Below are 20,389 nucleotides of genomic sequence, written 5' to 3' on the forward strand. Positions count from 1 at the left end.
ATTTAGTTTAGAAGCAGTTTTTTCTGTGAAATGTGTTTGAAGTAAAAAAGTTAGCATTTTATAGCATTTATGCTAGCAGACTTTTGCTATGCAAGTTAGCCAAGTGTTCTTTTGTTGTACTTAGATCCACATTGTTATTTTATTTTTTTACACCATTTGAGGCTAAGCTCAGGTATTTTAATTTATTTTCAACTGCATTAAATCTTTGCAATCCGATTACCCGATTATTCGGACGAACCAATCGATAGATTAATCGATAGCTGCTGCCCTGACAAATTACACATGATTATGTGAAAATGTAACCCCGCATTATTTAAATTTTGAAGACTCAAATGACCCGTATTTGCCTGAAAAAAAAGTTAAATATTCTTTTATTTTACAATGATGGATGGTTAAGCATAGATAGGTGCATTTAAAGACAAGCTTGTCATGAATGCTGTATTTTGAGCAGCGAGCGCCGCTTGACATTTAAAGAGTTACGTAAATTCACACCCAAGGTGCATTTCAAACAGCCCTCTATTGTTGGAAATCAGACGAAAAATTGCATTTTAGAGGCCTATCTAAATGGTAGCGTGCTTCCCGTTTATTCCAGGGATTTGAAATGACTTTTCACTTAACCTTAACCTTTAGGCAACCACTGTTTGCAAATTGATTATGACACCTCAACAGAGGCATGAAATATGCTTGAAAATGTATGCAAGAAGCCTGCTGTGTAGCACTAGCGGGCTAACTAGGTTTCCTTTCATTGAACGATCAGTAAGAACAATATAGACAGGGAGCAAAATGAAATTACGGCAGGATAAATGAATTACCCCCCAAAAAATACCTAGATAATTCAATACTGTATCCAAATGTGATCGATACACCGCAGCCTGACTGTAGTGTGGGATGAGGGCGCAATCATATTGCAGCGCTAGCAGTCGGATCAATTATGTCACTGTTGATTGACGATGAATGCCGGCCGCGTTGTTGATTTACGGTCGACGAACGAGGGCAGCTGAATGTTAAAACTGGAACATATGTGCGCACACAAGTGACCCCTTCACTATAGCCGAACAGGGATCAATAGAGCGGAGGCATTACTGATTGGGGATCAGGTGACTTTGTGACAGAGGAGAGCAGCTACAGTATGTGTGAGAAGATTTGCTTGGCTGAATTGACAGTGTCCCAGCTGTCAGCGGAGAGTTGCAGAGTCTGTAATTAACGTTGAGCTGAAAGGAGCTATCCGCTAGTTGACAGAAGCTGCAGGTGCAGCTCTCTGTTTTTTTTGTCTCTTCTAAAAGAGCAGCTATACTTACACGCAACGGGTTGTGGGAAGACCTGCTTTATGCTTGTCTACCGTGAAAGTCTTTATAATGACCATCTCGAGTGTTGGGAAGGCAGGCGATCTTTGTGTCAGTGTCAAAATGAGATACAACACCCTCTAATTTTTTGTTTTCTAATAAATTTTTGAAAGGGTTTGGGACTAAACTCACTTCAGAAAGTTTCACTTCAACTTTGTGAACTTTAAGCAGTACATTAAAATCCTGAACAGTCATAATTAATTTACCATTTTGCATTTTTTTTTGTCATGTGGCAAAATTGATTTTGCCATGTGGCATTTTTTTTTTTTTGGCCATGTGGAAAAATGGATTTTGCGACAACTCACTTCAGAAAGTTTCACTTCAACTTTGTGAACTTAAGCAATACATTAAAACCCTGAACAGTCATAATTAATTTACCATTTTTTTTTTGGCCATGTGGAAAATGGATTTTGCCATCCGGCATTTTTTTTTTTTTTTGCCATGTGGCAAAATTGATTTTATCATGTGGCATTTTTTTTGCCATGTGGCATGTTTTCGCCATGTGGCAAAATTGATCTTGCCATCTGGCATATTTTTTTGCCATGTGGCAAAATGGATTTTGCCATGTGACATTTTTTTCTTTGCCATGTGGCTTTTTGCCATGTGGCAAAATGGATTTTGCCATTTGGCATATTTTTTTGCCATGTGGCATTTTGTTTTGCCATGTGGCATTTTTTCCCCATGTGGCATTTTGTTTTGCCATGTGGCATTTTTTCTTTGCCATGTGGCTTTTTTTGCCATGTGGCAAAATGGATTTTGCCATCTGGCATGTTTTTTTTTTGCCACGTGGTATTTTTTTTGGCCATGTAGCAAAACTGATTTTTCCATGTGGCATTTTTTTTTTTTGCCATGTAGCTTTTTTTGCCATTTGGCAAAATTGATTTTGGATTGTGGCATTATTCGGGGGAGTATTTGGCTTTTTTTTTTTTTTTTATGGCAGTTTTGCAGTGCATGCACATCCAAAAAGCCAATGACTCCATGGATTTACTTTGTAACATTATTGTACGCTCTTTGTCATGATTGTATTTTATTTTCTAATTGTGTGCTCATTGTTTTACAGTGACAAATTAATAAATGCCATTTGAAGACGAAAAGAAGAACTATGGTCTTATTGGTGTTACCGGAGGGAAGTCATATCTTATTTTTTGTTTTTACTTTATTTTATTATAATGATGATGTAAAATGCATGTTTTGGGATAGTTCTTTTTTGACATTTGAAGGGTGTTAAAAGGTAATTAAAGGGTTAATTCCGACTTAGGTTCCATTTTAGGAACGGAACTCGTTCGTAACCTGGGGACTACCAGTAATTCTTCATCTTTAAACTAAATACATGTAATAATAATGTGTAATAATAGAGATTAGGTTTGCTGGTGCTGCACTCCATCTTACAAAGATGCTTGTCTTTTTTAGCAAATTAGGCAGCTAAAATAGAAACACCGCTCAGCAGGATACAGTGCTCTCCACACCACTGTGAATTGCACCTACAATAATGAACACATTGTTAAATTAATTCCTCGCTGACAGTGCAAATCTAAACTGCATAAGGGCAGGACATTTGATGCTGCGTTTTTATTGGATCTAGTTGTAGTCAGTAACCATCCATTTTCTTCCACTTATCCTCAATTTGGTCGTGTGCGTGCTGGACACTATTCCAGTTGACTCCAGGCGAGAGGCTATTTTATTGTGACCCTGTCATATTACGGTAATCCTAAAGATTACAGTAAAATCTCACATTATAGTTGGATTTTTTATGCTAATTAGATTGTTTTTTTTGTTTGTTTGTTTTGTTTAACTTTATAACAATGTTGTTTTGAACAAAACAAAAGTCCATGTATTGATATTTAAGATGACACGTTAGCAAGGGTGTATAGGTTTGGTTTCATCATTGGTAGGGACGATATAACCTGCTTGTACAGTTTTTGCTGTGCACGGGACATTAGTAATACCAAACAGATTATTGAACGGGTTTCAGGCCGTATGTGTTCGTCATGCAACTGACTGAGCAAGACTGAGCACGTCTGCACCACCAACTCTCGCAATCAGTTCTCCTGGACAGTCCAGAACAAATGGCGGGATGCCCTGTCCCAACACAAGGAACACCGGAAAATGCCCGATATCCAACTGATAACACGACTGATAAGACTCCAAGAGCGCCTTTGAAGCTGAGGTGGCAAAATCCACAACCCTCGTTGCCTTAACAACCAGTAACTCCTGAATCCTCCTGTCTAATCCACAAACAGACAATAATCTTAAACAACGCCCAATAACACCCTTCTTCTGCCCACAGCTCGACCCGCGAGAGTCTCAAAAAGACTGAATGTTGAACTAATCGTTGTCATTTTTCCTTGGGAACCGTTTGGTGACTCGTGATATGGTGACCCTGAATCCTCGCCTGGGTCCCTCTGTGCTGTATGATTGCTGTCGACTCAGAATAAATTGTCAACGTGTGTTTCGAAGCCTTTTTCCAGCTTTCAAAATGGAGTCAGTACAAGGCGTGAAGACTAAGGTGAACGCGCGGAGTTTGGCCTTTTGGCCGGGTCCCGCCGGCCCGGGTCGTTAGAGCTGCGCCAGTGCTGGTCTGGGGGTTCGGCTGGCCAACAGGTCAGATTCCTTCAATAGGCTGAATGATAAATGCAAAATAAACCTGCATTGACTTATACTAACTTTCATGTGTATTGGTTCAGTTGATACAAAGTTCTATTCAAACCTGTGTTTTCAAAAACTATCAAATAAACGTTTTGAAGTGCATTACCATAATACACATGATGCAAACATGGATCCTAATGAGGGACTGCTAGCTTGATGTTGTTGTTCCTTGTTGAGGCCGTCTTGAAAGTAGTTTTGCGGGTTAGTAATCTTCGAGTTAGCGGGGGTTAAATTTGTCGTTGGAGTTGATTTCAACAAATTCAATTCAACAATTTGTTAGTTAGCTATTGATTTCAGGCCTCTGGAGTGGCTAAGCTAGCGCGAGTCAATGGTTCCTTCCTAGCATGCCCTCAAAAAACCCCCACAATATTAACAGATCTAAAATAGGAAATTCATTCATTCATTGGAAATTCAACCATTGGAAAAATGTTAACTCATAGACTTCATGATGATATTGATGGGACACACTCCCCAGACACTGCGCCACGCCTTCAAGTAGGGGGCCGTCCCACACTCCGCTTCAGTCAGTCGAAGTCGGTCGCAGTTATTCTCAAACACATGCAGCGATCCAACGCCGGATTTAGGTTGAAAAATTATGAAAGCTGTACCGCACACAATCAGGAAGGATTGTCTCAGGAGTGATATGTTCGAGGATTCAAGGTAATTCTTATATTTTTCGTACCATGCATGCATTTTGAAACGTTGTGAAAAAAAAACAATAGGAGAAATTAGCCGCTACTGCATTGGCATCATAGTTCGCAATATTTACATAAAATAAATGCTAACTGAGGTTTTTTTTTTTTCTTCTTTTTAACCACATATCGAGACTATTTTATGTCCATATCAATCAAGAATTTGGGGATTTAAGCATTTATTCACAGAATATTTATTCACAAGAATTTTCACTGGAAAAGGTCTGTTTACATCAGGCAGCCGCGAGCTACATTCACTAACAGACTAGCATTGTACTTAGACATATTTACGTAAACTTAACGCTAACTATAAGGGTTTTTTTTCTTTTAACCAAGAATTGAGACTGTTTTATGTCCATACCGATAAAGAATTCGGGGATTTAAACATTTATTCACAAGAATTTTCACTGGAAAAGCTCTGTTTACATCAGGCGGCCACCAGCTACATTCACCAACAGACTAGCATTGTACTTCTTTACGTAAAATAAAAGCTAACTGCACTTTTTTTTGGTTTTGTTTTCTTTTAACCAAGAATCGAGACTGTTTTACGTCCATATCTATCAAAAATTTGGGGATTTAAGCATTTATTCACAGGAATTTTCACTGGAAAAGCTCAGTTTACATCAGGCAGCCGCTAGCTACACTCACTAACAGACTAGCATTGTACTTCGACATATTTACGTAAACTTAATGCTAGCTATAGTTTTTTTTTTTTCTTTTTCTTTTAACCAAGAATTGAGACTGTTTTACATCCATATTGATAAGAATTCGGGGATTTAAGCATTTATTCACAAGAATTTTCACTGGAAAATCTCTGTTTACATCAGGCGGCCACCACCTACATTCATCAACAGACTAGCATTGTACTTCGACATATTTAAACGCTAACTGCACTTTTTTTTTTTTTTGCTTTGAACCAAGAATCGAGACTGTTTTACGTCCATATCTATCAAGAATTTAGGGATTTAAGCATTTATTCACAAGAATTTTCACTGGAAAAGCTCTGTTTACATCAAGCAGCCGCTAGCTACATTCACTAACAGACTAGCATTGTACTTCGGCATATTTACGTAAACTTAACGCTAACTATACTGTTTTTTTTTTTCTTTTAACCAAGAATTGAGACTGTTTTACGTCCATATTGATAAGAATTCGGGGATTTAAGCATTTATTCACAAGAATTTTCACTGGAAAATCTCTGTTTACATCAGGCGGCCACCAGCTACATTCATCAACAGACTAGCATTGTACTTCGACATATTTAAACGCTAACTGCACTTTTTTTTTTTTTTTTTTTGCTTTGAACCAAGAATCGAGACTGTTTTACGTCCATATCTATCAAGAATTTGCGGATTTAAGCATTTATTCACAAGAATTTTCACTGGAAAAGCTCTGTTTACATCAAGCAGCCGCTAGCTACATTCACTAACAGACTAGCATTGTACTTCGGCATATTTACGTAAACGTAACGCTAACTATACTGTTTTTTTTTTCTTTTAACCAAGAATTGAGACTGTTTTACGTCCATATCGATAAAGAATTCAGGGATTTAAGCATTTATTCACAATAATTTTCACTAGAAAAGCTCTGTTTACGTCAGGCGGCCACCAGCTACATTCACCAACAGACTAGCACTGTACTTCGACATATTTACGTAAAATAAACGCTAACTGCATGTTTTTGTATTTTTTGCTTTTAACCAAGAATCGAGACTGTTTTATACCCATAACAATCAAGAATTTAGGGATTTAAGCATTTATTCACAAGAATTTTCACTGGAAAAGCTCTGTTTACATCAGGTGGCCACCAGCTACATTCACCAACAGACTAGCATTGTACTTCTTTACGTAAAATAAAAGCTAACTGCACTTTTTTTGGGTTTTGTTTTCTTTTAACCAAGAATCGAGACTGTTTTACGTCCATATCTATCAAAAATTTGGGGATTTAAGCATTTATTCACAGGAATTTTCACTGGAAAAGCTCAGTTTACATCAGGCAGCCACTAGCTACACTCACTAACAGACTAGCATTGTACTTCGACATATTTACGTAAACTTAATGCTAGCTATAGTTTTTTTTTTTCTTTTAACCAAGAATTGAGACTGTTTTACGTCCATATTGATAAGAATTCGGGGATTTAAGCATTTATTCACAAGAATTTTCACTGGAAAAGCTCTGTTTACATCAGGCGGCCACCAGCTACATTCATCAACAGACTAGCATTGTACTTCGACATATTTAAACGCTAACTGCACTTTTTAAAAAAATTTTTTTGCTTTGAACCAAGAATCGAGACTGTTTTACGTCCATATCTATCAAGAATTTGGGGATTTAAGCATTTATTCACAAGAATTTTCACTGGAAAAGCTCTGTTTACATCAAGCAGCCGCTAGCTACATTCACTAACAGACTAGCATTGTACTTCGACATATTTACGTAAACTTAACGCTAACTATACTGTTTTTTTTTTCTTTTAACCAAGAATTGAGACTGTTTTACGTCCATATCGATAAAGAATTCAGGGATTTAAGCATTTATTCACAATAATTTTCACTAGAAAAGCTCTGTTTACGTCAGGCGGCCACCAGCTACATTCACCAACAGACTAGCACTGTACTTCGACATATTTACGTAAAATAAACGCGAACTGCATGTTTTTGTATTTTTTGCTTTTAACCAAGAATCGAGACTGTTTTATACCCATATCAATCAAGAATTTAGGGATTTAACCATTTATTCACAAGAATTTTCACTGGAAAAGCTCTGTTTACATCAGGTGGCCACCAGCTACATTCACCAACAGACTAGCATTGTACTTCGGCATATTTACGTAAGATAAACGCTAACTGGACTATTTTTTTTGCTTTTAACCAATAATCAAGACTGTTTTACGTCCATATCGATAGAGAATTTGGGGATTTAAGCATTTATTCACAAGAATTTTCAACGAAAAAAGCTCTTCGTCTGTGATTTTACTCGGTCAGCTTTGACGGCCTCATCAACAATGCAGGCCCCCTATTTATCGGCCCCCCGCCCCGTGCCACGTCATTACATTATGAAGTCTATGTTCGGAAGTGAGTGGTTGGTGGGTTCAGAATGGCCAGTGGTGAAAATCAGCTACCTCACTTCTGCCATTCTGCCCCAGTGCAGCTGTGGCTATGATCCTAGTGTGAAAAAATTGAATATAAATCTACAGCGTTGTTGATAATTATGAAAAAAGCTATCCATCTATATTTGGTGTTGTTTGATAAAAAACAAATCCCAAATGCCATAAGGATTGTGTATTTCTATTGTTTCAGAAGTATTTACTGTAATAATGAATCATCTTTAGTGCCTGTGCATTACAATAAAAATCTGGACAACATTCAGAGAAAGAAAAGCTTATTTCGAGTCTGCCCGACTTTCTCAGATGTAATGAAAGGCTTTGTTTTTCTCAGTTGGCATTAATGGATCACAATCAATATGGGAGAGCCATGTTCTCCACGTGTCCTGACCCTTGGGGAAACACCGAGCACTAAGGTGGGAGGGGAACATCGATATCTCGTAGCTTCCCAAGCCTCGGCGCATGAGCTAAAGCAAATTGCTTCTTTTTGCAAAGTTGTCCGTAAAGGAGTCATCATTGTGGGATCAAGGACAGAGAGAGTAGGCTGCAGACTCAATGCGGGCTATGAATGAACTACCTTGAGACAAGAATAATAGAAGCTTAAGACCTAAACAAACATAAATGTGACACAGTAAGCACAGCGTACATTCCACCGTCGCATCGGCTCGCATTCGTCACCGACGGCAACCATGCCACCAGGCGCCAAGATGAGCAACCTAATTGGGAGAGCTGATGAGGTCTGATGAGGCCGGTACTTATTGAATTCCCCGGCCTGTTATTGAGATAATGCTGAAGAGGAGCAGCCTCCCCTCATCTTTCCCATTCTTTGTCTCAGCAGGGGTCTCCTGGCTAAGCCACAATTGTTTGTAATGGCTGTGAGAACAGAGAGGATTTCTCCTTCTGAGTAAATATCTAACACTCCCCATGGTTGATTTTACACAATTATGCGCCTATTTCCGGTTACCCAAGACTCATTGGAATCCCTTTTTTATCCTGTGTTTTGCTCACAATTTTGGATGGGCAATTGTTGATAAACAAAACTAAATGTGTTATTTTTGTTTTCAATGGTGGACCACTGAGGCCCTTTGAGAGTGTTGTATTTTTCAGACTATAAGTCACACTTTGGACCATGTGACCTGTATGTGAACCTTTTGGAATTTCTCACATTTCTGCATAAAATCACCATCAAATATGATCTTTGTCAAAATCACACAGATGAAAAAACAGTGTCTGCTTTAACTAAAACCACCCAAACATTTATAGGTTTTCGCATTTTAATGAGGATAGTATGCAAACAATGTCAGAAGGGGGGAAAATAAGTAGGTGAACTATCACATTTAATATTTTGTAGCCCCCCCTTTGGGAGCAGTAACCTCAACCAGATGCTTCCTGTAGCTGCAGATCAGTCTGGCATATTGATCAGGACTAGTGCTGCAACGATTAATCGATTAACTCGTGTAATTCGATTAGAAAAAAAGCTTCGCATTCAGTTTTGCTGCTTTAGTATTCATTTAATAGAGTGGCATTGTAATGGTTTGTTTTAAAAGTGTTTGCATTTAGTTTTATTGATTTGGGTAAATACACTGCCCTCTAGTGGCAAAAGTGAATATGACATAACTCATCTAACATGGTTGAATCCATCTGCTCCCTGTTAAGTACAACATAAGTTTTTGTTGGAGCTAAATCTTTTGTGATTTAGTTTATAGGTAGTATATTTAGCTGTTTTTTTTTTTTTTGTAGGAATATGTGTTTGAACAGTTTGTTAAAAGCAAAGTAAAATAAAAGTTAGCATTTTATAGCACTTTGGGTAGGGGACCTATGCTATGCAAGTTAGCCAATTGTTCTTTTGTTGTACTAAGATGATTTTTTTAAAATACAATTTGAGGCTATGCTCAGCTATTTTATTTTTAATTTTAAATGAAAGTTCAATTCTGCATAATTTGAAGAAACACTCGTGAATTTTCATTTTGCATTCGCATTTAATGCTCTTTTGAAATTGTAATCTTAGCAAGCCGTTGTTTTACATGTCCTACATTTTTTGCTGCAACGCAAATAAATTTTCCAAATTTGACAACTCGATTATTCGAACTGACTAGTTGATAGATTAATCGAGTACTAAAAACAATCGATAGCTGCAGCCCTAATCAGGACTAATCGTGGCCCATTCTTCTCTACAAACTGCTGTGGTTCAGTCAGATTACTGGGATGTCTGGTATGAATCGCTATCTTTAGGTGATGCCACAGCATCTCAATGGGGTTCAAGTCTGTACTTTGACTTGGCGACTCCGGAACGTGTATTTTGTTCTTCTGAAGTTGATTTACTTCTGTGTTTTGGATCATTGTCTTGTTGCAGCATCCATCCTGTTTTTAGCTTCAACTGTCTGACAGACGGCCTCAGGTTTTCCTGCAAAATATCCTGATAAACTTTTGAATTCATTCCTCAATTATTGATTGCAAGTTGTCCAGGCCCTGAGGCAGCAAATCAGCCCCAAATCACGATGATCCATCCAACACGGTGGGGATGAGGTGTTGATGTTGGTAAGCTGTTCCATTTTTCCTCCACACGTCTTTAGCAGACACTCTATGGTTCTTGTTTTTACCTCTCTGAGTATTCTACTCTGAACTCTCGGTGTCATCTTTGGTGGTCGGCCACTCCTTGGGAGAGAAGCAACACTGCCAAACTCTCTCCATTTGTAGACAACTTCTCTGTTGATTGATGAACATTCAGACTTTTAGGGATCGTTTTGTATCATTTCCCAGCTTTATAAAAATCAACAATCCTTGATCGCAGGCCTTCAAACAGCTCTTTTGACTGAGCCATGATGCACATCAGACAATGCTTCTCATCAAGACATTTTTTTTTACCAGGTGTGTGTTTTATAGTGGGCAGGGCAGCTTTAAGCCACTCCTTAGTGATTGGGCACTCACCTAACTTAAAATGTTTGATTAAAAATTGGTATTACTTACGCTTTAAGTCTCCTGAGGCAAAGGTTCACTTACTTATTTTTCCCGCTTCTGTCATTGTTTGCATGCTATCCTCATTAAAATAAGAAAACCTATAAATTAGAGCTGTCAAACGATTAAAATTTTTTAATTGAGTTAATCACAGCTTAAAAATTAATCGTAATTAATCGCAATTCAAACCATCTATAAAATATGCCATATTTTTCTGTAAATTATTGTTGGAATGGAAAGATATGACAAGAAGAATATATATATTTAACATACTGTACATAAGTACTGTATTTGTTTATTATAACAATAAATCAACAAGATGGCATAACATTATTAACATTCTGTTAAAGCGATCCATGGATAGAAAGACTTGTAGTTCTTAAAAGATAAATGTTAGTACACGTTATAGGAATTTTATATTAAAACCCCTCTTAATGTTTTCGTTTTAATAAAGTTTGTAAAATTTTCAATCAAAAAATAAACTAGTAGCTCGCCATTGTTGATGTCAATAATAATGATGGTGCTGAAGCATGAAACCCATAAAATCAGTCGGACCCAAGCGCCAGCAGAGGGCGGAAAAACACCAAAAAACACAAGTAACAAGTCGAAATGACACCGCTGTCTTTATAATCTGTTTGAACGGGGCATGTGCGTTAAATGCGTCAAATATTCTAACGTGATTAATTAAAAAATTAATTAACGCCCGTTAACGCGATAATTTTGACAGCCCTACTATAAATGTTTGGGTGATTTTAGTTGACGCAGACACTGTTTTTACATCTGTGTGATTTTGACAAAGCTCAGATCACATTTAATGGGGATTTTATGAAGAAATGTGATAAATTCCAAAAGGTTCAGATACTTTTTCATACCACTGTACATAATTATGTTTGAAAGCTGTAAAACCACATGAGAGGAAAACATTTTTCTCAAAGTGTGCTTTCACTTCTTTGGCTTTTTTTCTGCTAGGTTGTCATTTTTTAAACGCTGCAATAGCGCAGGATCGGTATTGGCATTTTTGCTTTGCTAAATGTAAATTCCAGTGTCAAAAGGTTACATTTACATTTCTGCTTGGAGACCGAACAAGAGGAACCACGAGACGTAGGAGAACAGATGGCTGAATAGCAGGACTATAAACAAACTTTTAATTGACTGCCTGAAAGAGAAGTTGAGGGTGTGACATCACAGAGGGGTTCCGAAAAAAGTACCCCGTGGTGGGACAGCACAGCAAAAAAGTGGTCAAAGTGATATTTTCTCTGCTGATTAGTACCTTCTCTGCAATTATATGTCCTGGATTTACATTAAAAACTTTGTTTGGATGGAAAATTTCAGCATCTGCATGTGCACTCAAAGGTGCCTATATCGCCCATATCATTTAAACACTATATTTCCATAAATTTTGCACTTCTCATGAAAAATGCATACACATTTAGTTATTTGTAGGGGCAAAAAATAAACAGAGCTATAAAAGATTTTATAAAGATATGGGTAAGTTTAAGGGGTTCGGTTTAGGTTAAGATATGCAGGGCCCTAATTTTGTGTGCTGACTAAATCTAGGCAAAGTGGTAATTAGAATGGCGTTGTAATTCCGATCACGTCATTTTCAAAGTATCGGAATCGGCAAAAAAATATCGGACATGCCTTTTTTGAATATATATATATTTAAATTAAATCGTTTTCTAATTGTATTTAACGTTACACACATAATATGTTACACTAATCCAGAGTCTTTAGTTTTGGCTTAAGGTAGGGTTATCAAATTTATCCCGATAATGGCGGTAATTTAAAAAATGTATCACGTTAAAATATTTAACGCAATTAATTCATGCTCTGCACGACCCACTCACGCATTGTCGCGCTCAATCTGTAATGGCACCGTTTTACCTATACAGAGTGCTAAAAGGCAGCGTAAGATGAGTAGGGTGAATTTTGGAAGCCTTTAGAGCCTTTTTTTTAATTGGCTAAAGCCTTACAATCCCTCTCCCTACGAGTAGAAATATCGTGGGAAGCAATGTGGGGAAGCAAGGTAGTAATTGATCTTTTTCTTAACACCCTATGTTAATTCCCAACGCAGAGAAGATATATCAATTGTTAGCACTACGCACAGTCATGGTTGCACTTCCCATCATGCATTTGGGCATGGCTACAGTATCATTTCCTGAAAGCTCAACAAATACACTAGATGGCAATATTTAGTCACAATATACAAAGTCACAAGTCTTTCTATTCGTGGATCCCTCTCACAGAAAGTGTTAATAATGTAAATGCCATCTTGAGGATTTATTGTCATAATAAACAAATACAGTAGTTATGTACTGTATGTTGAATGTATATATTCATTTTTTTCTTAATGCATTGCCAAAATGTATATGACCGGGAAAAATTCTCGGGAATGATTGGAATTGAATCGGGAGCAAAAAAAAGCGATCGGATCGGGAAATATCGGGATCTGCAGATACTCAAACTAAGACGATCGGGATCGGATCGGGAGCAAAAAAACATGATCGGAACAACCCTAGTTGTAATGGTTTGTTTTGAAAGTGTTTGCATTTAGTTGTATTGATTTGGGTGGATACACTGCCCTCTAGTTGCAAAAGTGAATATGGCAATACTCATTTAACATGGCTAAATCCAGCTGCTCCATGTTAAGACTAACATAAGGTAAGTTTTTGTTTGAGGAAGTATGGGAAGACTCTGCCACTGCTGCATAAAAAGAACATTGTTGCTTGTTTAATGTTTGCAAAAGGCACTTGGACACTCTACAGAAGTTTTGTGGACTGATGAAACCAAAGTTGAATTCTTTGGGAGTAACACACAACGTCATGTGTGGAGGAAAAATGGAACAGCCCACCAACATCAACACCTCATCCCCACCTTGAAGCATGGTGGAGGGAACATCATGATTTGGGGATGTTTTGCTGTCTCAGGGCCTGGACAACTTGCAATCATTAATGGAAGAATGAACTCAAATGTTTATCAGGATGCTTTGCAGGAAAACCTGAGGCCTTCTTTCAGACAGTTGAAGCTAAAAAGAGGATGGATGCTGCAACAAGACAATGATCCAAAACACAGAAGTAAATCAACTTCAGAATGGTTTTAGATGAACAAAATACACGTTCTGGAGTGGCCAAGTCATAGTCCAGACTTGAACCCCATTGAGATGCTGTTGTATTACCTAAAGACAATGCTTCATGTCAGATATCCTAGGTATCTGACTGAACTACAGCAGCTTTGAAGAGAAGAATGGGCCACGTTTAGTCCTGATCGATGTGCCCAACTCATCTACAGATACAGGAAGCGTCTGGTAAGTTATTTCTGGCAAAGGGGTGTCACAAAATATTAAATGTTACGGTTCACTTACTTACTTTTCCTCCTTCTGTCATTGTTTGCATATTATCCTCATTAAAATATGAAAACCTACAAACGTTTGGGTGGTTTTAATCGAAGCAGTTTTTTCATCTGTGTGATTTTGACAAAGATCAGATCACATTTGATGGTGATTTTACGCAGAAATGTGAAAAAATTCCAAAAGGTTCAGATATTTTTTCACACCACTGTAAGATAGCATTTTATAGCATTTAAGCTAACACTTCTGCTATGCAAGTTAGCCAATTGTTCTTTTGTTGTACTTGGATCCTCATTTATTTATTTATTTTTTACATAGTTTGAGGCAATTATTATTCTGCAATGCATTAAATGTGCCTTATCCAATTACTCGATCATTCGAACTAACTAGTTGATAGATTAACTGATAACTAAAACAATCCATAGCTGCAGTCCTAGTTAATTGCATATAATAATTTCCATAATGAGCAGGTTTATAACAGTACAACAGTGCACCTATAGAGAAATTTCAATATTAAAAAATGACATTTCAGTTATGCGGCTTTTCTGTATGCTGACGATATTCAACTTTATTGCTCATTTAAAACCTCCGAGGCCCACAAACGTCATTCCCTAATCAACTGCCTGTCACAGGTAAAAGAGTGGTTGAGTAACAACCGCCTCCAATTAAACTCCCGAGAAAACAGAGACACTCATCATTGCCCCTGACAGTGCTACTGCTGGTATCAGACAGCAGCTGAGCACCTCAGCCGAAACGAGTTTGCGTATTTTGAAATTGTTTTTGATAAGGGGATGTCTCTAGCGCAGCACTTGAATAAGTTGATCAAAAACTACACTTTTCCATTTCATATGGAAAAATGGTCTCAGCATCTGGACTATTGTAAGACTTGACCTGTTTAGAACATGACGAAAAACTTGCAATGTGTAAATAAGCATTATTTTCAATTAAGGACACATTTTTTGGTGAATTGCTAATATGGTGGGGCACAAAATATTTGGAGGAGGCATAGAGTTCATAATGTATTGACGGCTCAGATCGGTCATGGAGTGTGCATCGCATTTAAGTAGGGGGCCCCCCCACATCAAGAGGAGCTATTCACAAACACGCATGCAGCGATCTAACGCCGGATGTCTGTTGAAAAAGTAAGAAAGCTGCACCGCATACAAACAGGAAGGATTGTCTCAGGAGTGATTTGTTCCAGGATTTAAGGTAATTATTATATTTTTCGTACCATGCATGCATTTTGAAACGTGGTGAAAAAAAATCAATGGGAAAAATTAGCTGCCACTGCATTGGCATCATAGTTCGCAATATTTAAGTAAAATAAACGCTAACTGCCCTTTTTTTTTTTTTTTTTTGCTTTTAGCCAAGAATCGAGACTGTTTTACATCCATATCTATGAAGAATTTGGGGATTTAAGCATTTATTCACAAGGATTTTCACCGGAAAAGCTCTGTTAACGTCAGGTGGCCACTAGCCTCATTCACTAACAGACTAGCGTTGTATTTCGACATATTTACGTAAAATAAACGCTAACTGCATGTTTTTTTTTTTTCGCTTTTAACCAAGACGTGAGACTGTTTTACATCCATATCTTTAAAGAATTGGGATTTAAGCATTTATTCACAAGAATTTTCAAGGAAAAAAGCTCTGTTTACATCAGGTGACAGCTAGCTACATTCACTAACAGATTAGCATTGTACTTTGACATATTTACATAAAATAAACGCTAACTGCATGTTTTTTTTTCGCTTTTAACCAAGAAGTGAGACTGTTTTACATCCATATCTTTAAAGAATTGGGGATTTAAACATTTATTCACAAGAATTTTCAAGGAAAAAAGCTCTGTTTACATCAGGCGACCGCTAGCTACATTCACTCACAGATTAGATTTGCACATTGACATAATTATGTAAAATACATGCTAAATGCACATTTTCTTTCACTTTTAACCAAGAATCGAGACTGTTTTATGTCCATATCTATAAATAATTCGGGGATTTAAGCATTTATTCACAATAATTTTCACTGGAAAAGCTCTGTTTACATCAGGCGACCGCTAGCTACATTCAGTAACAGACTAGCATTGTACTTCGACATATTTAGGTAAAATAAACACTAACTGCACGTTTTTTTGTTTTTGTTTTTTTGCTTTTAACCAAGAATTGAGACTGTTTAACTTCAATATCTATAATGAATTTGGGGGTTTAAGCGATTATTGATAAGAATTTTGACCGGAAAAGTTGTTTACATCAGGCGGCCGCTATCTACATTCACTAACAGACTAGCATTGTACTTTGACATATTTACGTAAAATAAACGTTTACTGCAATTTTTTTTTTTTTTGCTTTTAACCAAGAATCGAGACTGTATTATGTCCATATCTATAACCAATTCAGGGATTTAAGCATTTATTCAGACTAGCATTGTACTTCAACATATTTACGTAAAATAAAAGCTAACTGCATGTTTTTTTTCCGCTTCTAACCAAAAATCAAGTCTGTTTTTCATCCATATCTATAAAGAATTCAGGGATTTTAGCATTTATTCACAGAATTTTCAACGTAAAAAGCTCTTTTTCTGTGATTCCCCTCGGTCAGCTTTGACGGCCTCACCAACAATGCGGGCCCCCTATTTATCGGCCTCGCGCCCTTTGTCCCGTCAATACATTATGAAATCTATGGAGGAGGACACCTACTGCGACAGCATGTATCTGAGTTGGGATGGGTGGATACTTAGGGGGCAGTAGCATTTAAAAGCTTACATGAAGACGCTACAATGTGGAGTTCACCAGGGGCAGCGTGAATCAATAGCAGCTCGACTTGGAAATCTGCTGTATAATCCTTGATCTCCAAGGCCATTTGCTTTGCAGCATGAAATTGGATACACCCTGACTACATGGCTCCTCGCCCCCCTCCTTCACGGAGCCGGCGGCTCGCTCTACAAATAAGACATCCTGAAAAATTGATCTGGATGAATCGGTGGCTAGATCATGTCTGGGCCTAAAAAGATATGACTGGCTCGATGGAAGTCTTAAATCTGTTTGTGTATCCATAACAGGATCAGGCGTTCAGGCTCTGGCGAGCGGGGAAACTATTGGCTCTATTATCAAAACGGCATGTTTGGGAAAGAAGACGATGTCACGATATGGTGATGCAAAAATTATCAATACATTGGATATTCTAGAACAGTGTTTTTCAACCGGTGTACCTAGTGTACCGCGAGAAATGATCCAACATCGCATTTTTTAATTTAATTAATTAATTAATTAATTTAACGTCGACAGGCGGAGTTACAGTAGGAAGGAAGAAGTAAGTAGTGAGTATTCGGTCGTGTGCGAATGAACGAGGTCTTGCTCGTGTCGCGTCCAAGAACTGCTCAGATTTCTAGCCATCAGCCACCTTGCTGTCCGTGACATTTAGGGGTGCACGATATCCATTTTTTGAAACCGATACCGACATCGATAACTTCCTGCTCCTCAAAGCCGATACCGATATCGATAACCGAAAATATATAAATTTTAAAATGTATTCGTGCTGCAACGATTAATCGATTAACTCGAGTATTCGATTAGAAAAAAAGATTCGTATTAAATTTTGCTGTTTCGAGTATTCGTTTAATTGAAGTGGCGTTGTCATGGTTTGCTTTTGAAAGTGTTTGCATTTAGTTTTATTGATTTGGATGGATACACTGCCCTCTAGTCTGCCTCATTTTACATGGCCGAATCCAGCTGCTCCCTGTTAAGACCAACATAAGCTAGGTTTTAGTTTGAGCTCGTTTTTTCAATGCATTCGTAATTTAGTTTAAAGGTATATACTTTGTCGCCCTCTGCTGGTGCTTGGATGCGACTGATTTTATGGGTTTCAGCACCATGAGCATTGTGTAATTATTGACATCAACAATGGCGGGCTACTAGTTTATTTTTTGATTGAAAATTTTACAAATTTTATCAAAACGAAAAGATTAAGAGGGGTTTTAATATAAAATTTCTATAACTTGTACTAACATTTATCTTTTAAGAACTACAAGTCTTTCTATCCATGGATCGCTTTAACAGAATGTTAATAATATTAATGCCATCTTGTTGATTTATTGTTATAATAAACAAATACAGTCCTGATGTACCATATGTTGAATGTATATATCCATTTTGTGTCTTATCTTTCCATTCCAACAATAATTTACAGAAAAATATGGCATATTTTATAGATGGTTTGAATTGCAATTAATTACGAATGATTAATTTTTAAGCTATTATTAACTCGATTAAAAATTGTAATCGTTTGACAGCCCTAAAAAAATATGTATACAGGTATATATATTGGATAATTTCTCGCGGCACACCTGCCGATCTCTCTTCTTGAACACGACACGAGCAGCTATCCAACAGCAGCATGGTGCCAAGCAAGTTTAAACGTCTTCTCCAAACTAAACACCTGTCGCTTCAAAACAGGTCGATGGACTATTTTGTGAAAACACAGAGAAAGGGATAACTTTTTTGAGAAAAAAAAATACAAAAGTAAATAAGAAAGCCCTCAAAGCCAGTTAACTTGTTGCTGAACTTGTTGCTAAATCCAAGAAGTCCCTCACTGTGGCAGAGACATTAATACCACCCGCCTGCAAAGCCATTGTCAGCAAGATGCAATTAAAGACATTGTTGAAGTCCCCATATCTGATAATTCTGAGCTTTTCAAGCATAACTGCTATTAAAAATAAAAACAGAGAAAGCTTGAGAGCTGTTGTAGAAAATTCCTGTCCAGGATATATTTGTGTTCATCTAAACAGGCTCAAGTTTCACAATGAGTAAGTATAAATACTGAGAAATTATTTGATAATTAAATACACTGCACAGAAAGTCATTTTGAACATTTTTGGTTTGTGGTATGCCACAATATTTTTTCTAATGAGAAAACGTGCTGGCAAAAAAAAAACAAAAAAACCGTCTAACTCTCACAGGAGCGGTTCGGAGTCAAGTGTGATGAAGATCAGGACCTCCAAATGCGAGACTATGGTCTTCAGTCGGAAAAGGGTGGAGTGCCCTCTCCGGGTCGGGGATGAGATCCTGCCCCAAGAGAATGAGTTCAAGTATTTTGGGGTCTTGCTCACGAGTGAGGGTAGGAGGGAGCAGGAGATCAACAGGCGGATCGGTGCAGCGTCAGCAGTCAGCAGTAATGCGGAATCTGCACCGGTCCTAAATGGTGAAGAAGGAGCTGAGCTGAAAGGCGAAGCTCTAGATTTACCAGTCGATCTACGTTCCTACCCTCACGTATGGTCATGAGCTGTGGGTCGTGACTGAAAGAACAAGATCCCGGATACAAGTGGCCGAAATGTGTTTGCTCCACAGGGTGTCCGGCTGTCCGTGCTCTCAGAGATAGGGTGAGAAGCTCGGTCATCCGGGAGGGACTCGGGGCCTAATTGGTACTCCTCTGCATTGAGAGGAACCAGCTGAGGTGGCTTGATCATCTAGTTCGGATGTCTTCTGGATGCCTCCTCGGAGAGGTGTTCCGGGCATGTCCCACCGGAAGGAGGCCCCTGGCGGTTGGCGCCTGTGTGGTGTCTCCGCTCGTCTGCGTGACTGTCGTGTGTTTGGCAGGGCTCGCGTGCGGCTGGATGTGTTTGGGCGCGCTCGGTTGGGTGGGAGTGGCGGTGGGGCGGTGTAGGGTCGGTTGCCAACGGGCTTACACTCACAAAGGATTCACACGATTACTGGGTTGTAGATCACAGAGCTGATTTGTGTACACTCTACTCCTCCCAATCACTAAGCTTATAGACTCCCCCAACCCCCTCCCCTTCTTTCCCGGGTCAACAGGCCCCCCTGATAGTGTCAACCGGAAATACATGTAGCTGACGATAGCACCAACATATTAATATCTTGTTCTTTGTGTTTCTTTTCTTTCTTTTCTTGTGTTTTTTTTTTTTTTTCTTCTGTCCCCCCTTAACTCCTTCTTGTTCACTGTTTCGTCATAATAAACTAGATATCGCAGTAAGTCTTATTCTCAATGTGAAACATTAAAACTGTTCAGACCAACCGGACACTTAGACTTCCATTCTTCGTGTCAAACAGCTGAACAGGACAGGTTAAAAAAAGGAAAAAGGAGGCCCCTGGGACAACCTGTGCATTGATAGGATGGCAGTTGTTGCACTGTCTAAGGCTTTTGAGCTCTGTTTTTCTCCCTCAACTTGAGCCTGATTGGGGACAGACAGTTGTAGTCAGATGTAGTGCAGCACAGCAGGCTTGGTCTCTTGATAGGACAGATTCATACTTCGCACCTGGCGCACAGCAAACAGAGAACAGAGTGCTGGC

The 20,389-nt window shown here is 38.3% G+C and overlaps 1 protein-coding gene across 5 annotated transcripts in view; it reads right to left on the bottom strand.

Annotated features, from left to right (window-relative positions):
* rbms3 (RNA binding motif, single stranded interacting protein) overlaps nt 1-20,389 on the bottom strand; it is a 629,442-nt gene that overhangs the window by 129,640 nt on the left and 479,413 nt on the right. The gene's annotated exons all lie outside the window — the stretch shown is intronic.

Source organism: Corythoichthys intestinalis, chromosome 22, assembly GCF_030265065.1.
Source record: "Corythoichthys intestinalis isolate RoL2023-P3 chromosome 22, ASM3026506v1, whole genome shotgun sequence".
NCBI classification, from domain to species: Eukaryota; Metazoa; Chordata; class Actinopteri; order Syngnathiformes; family Syngnathidae; genus Corythoichthys; species Corythoichthys intestinalis.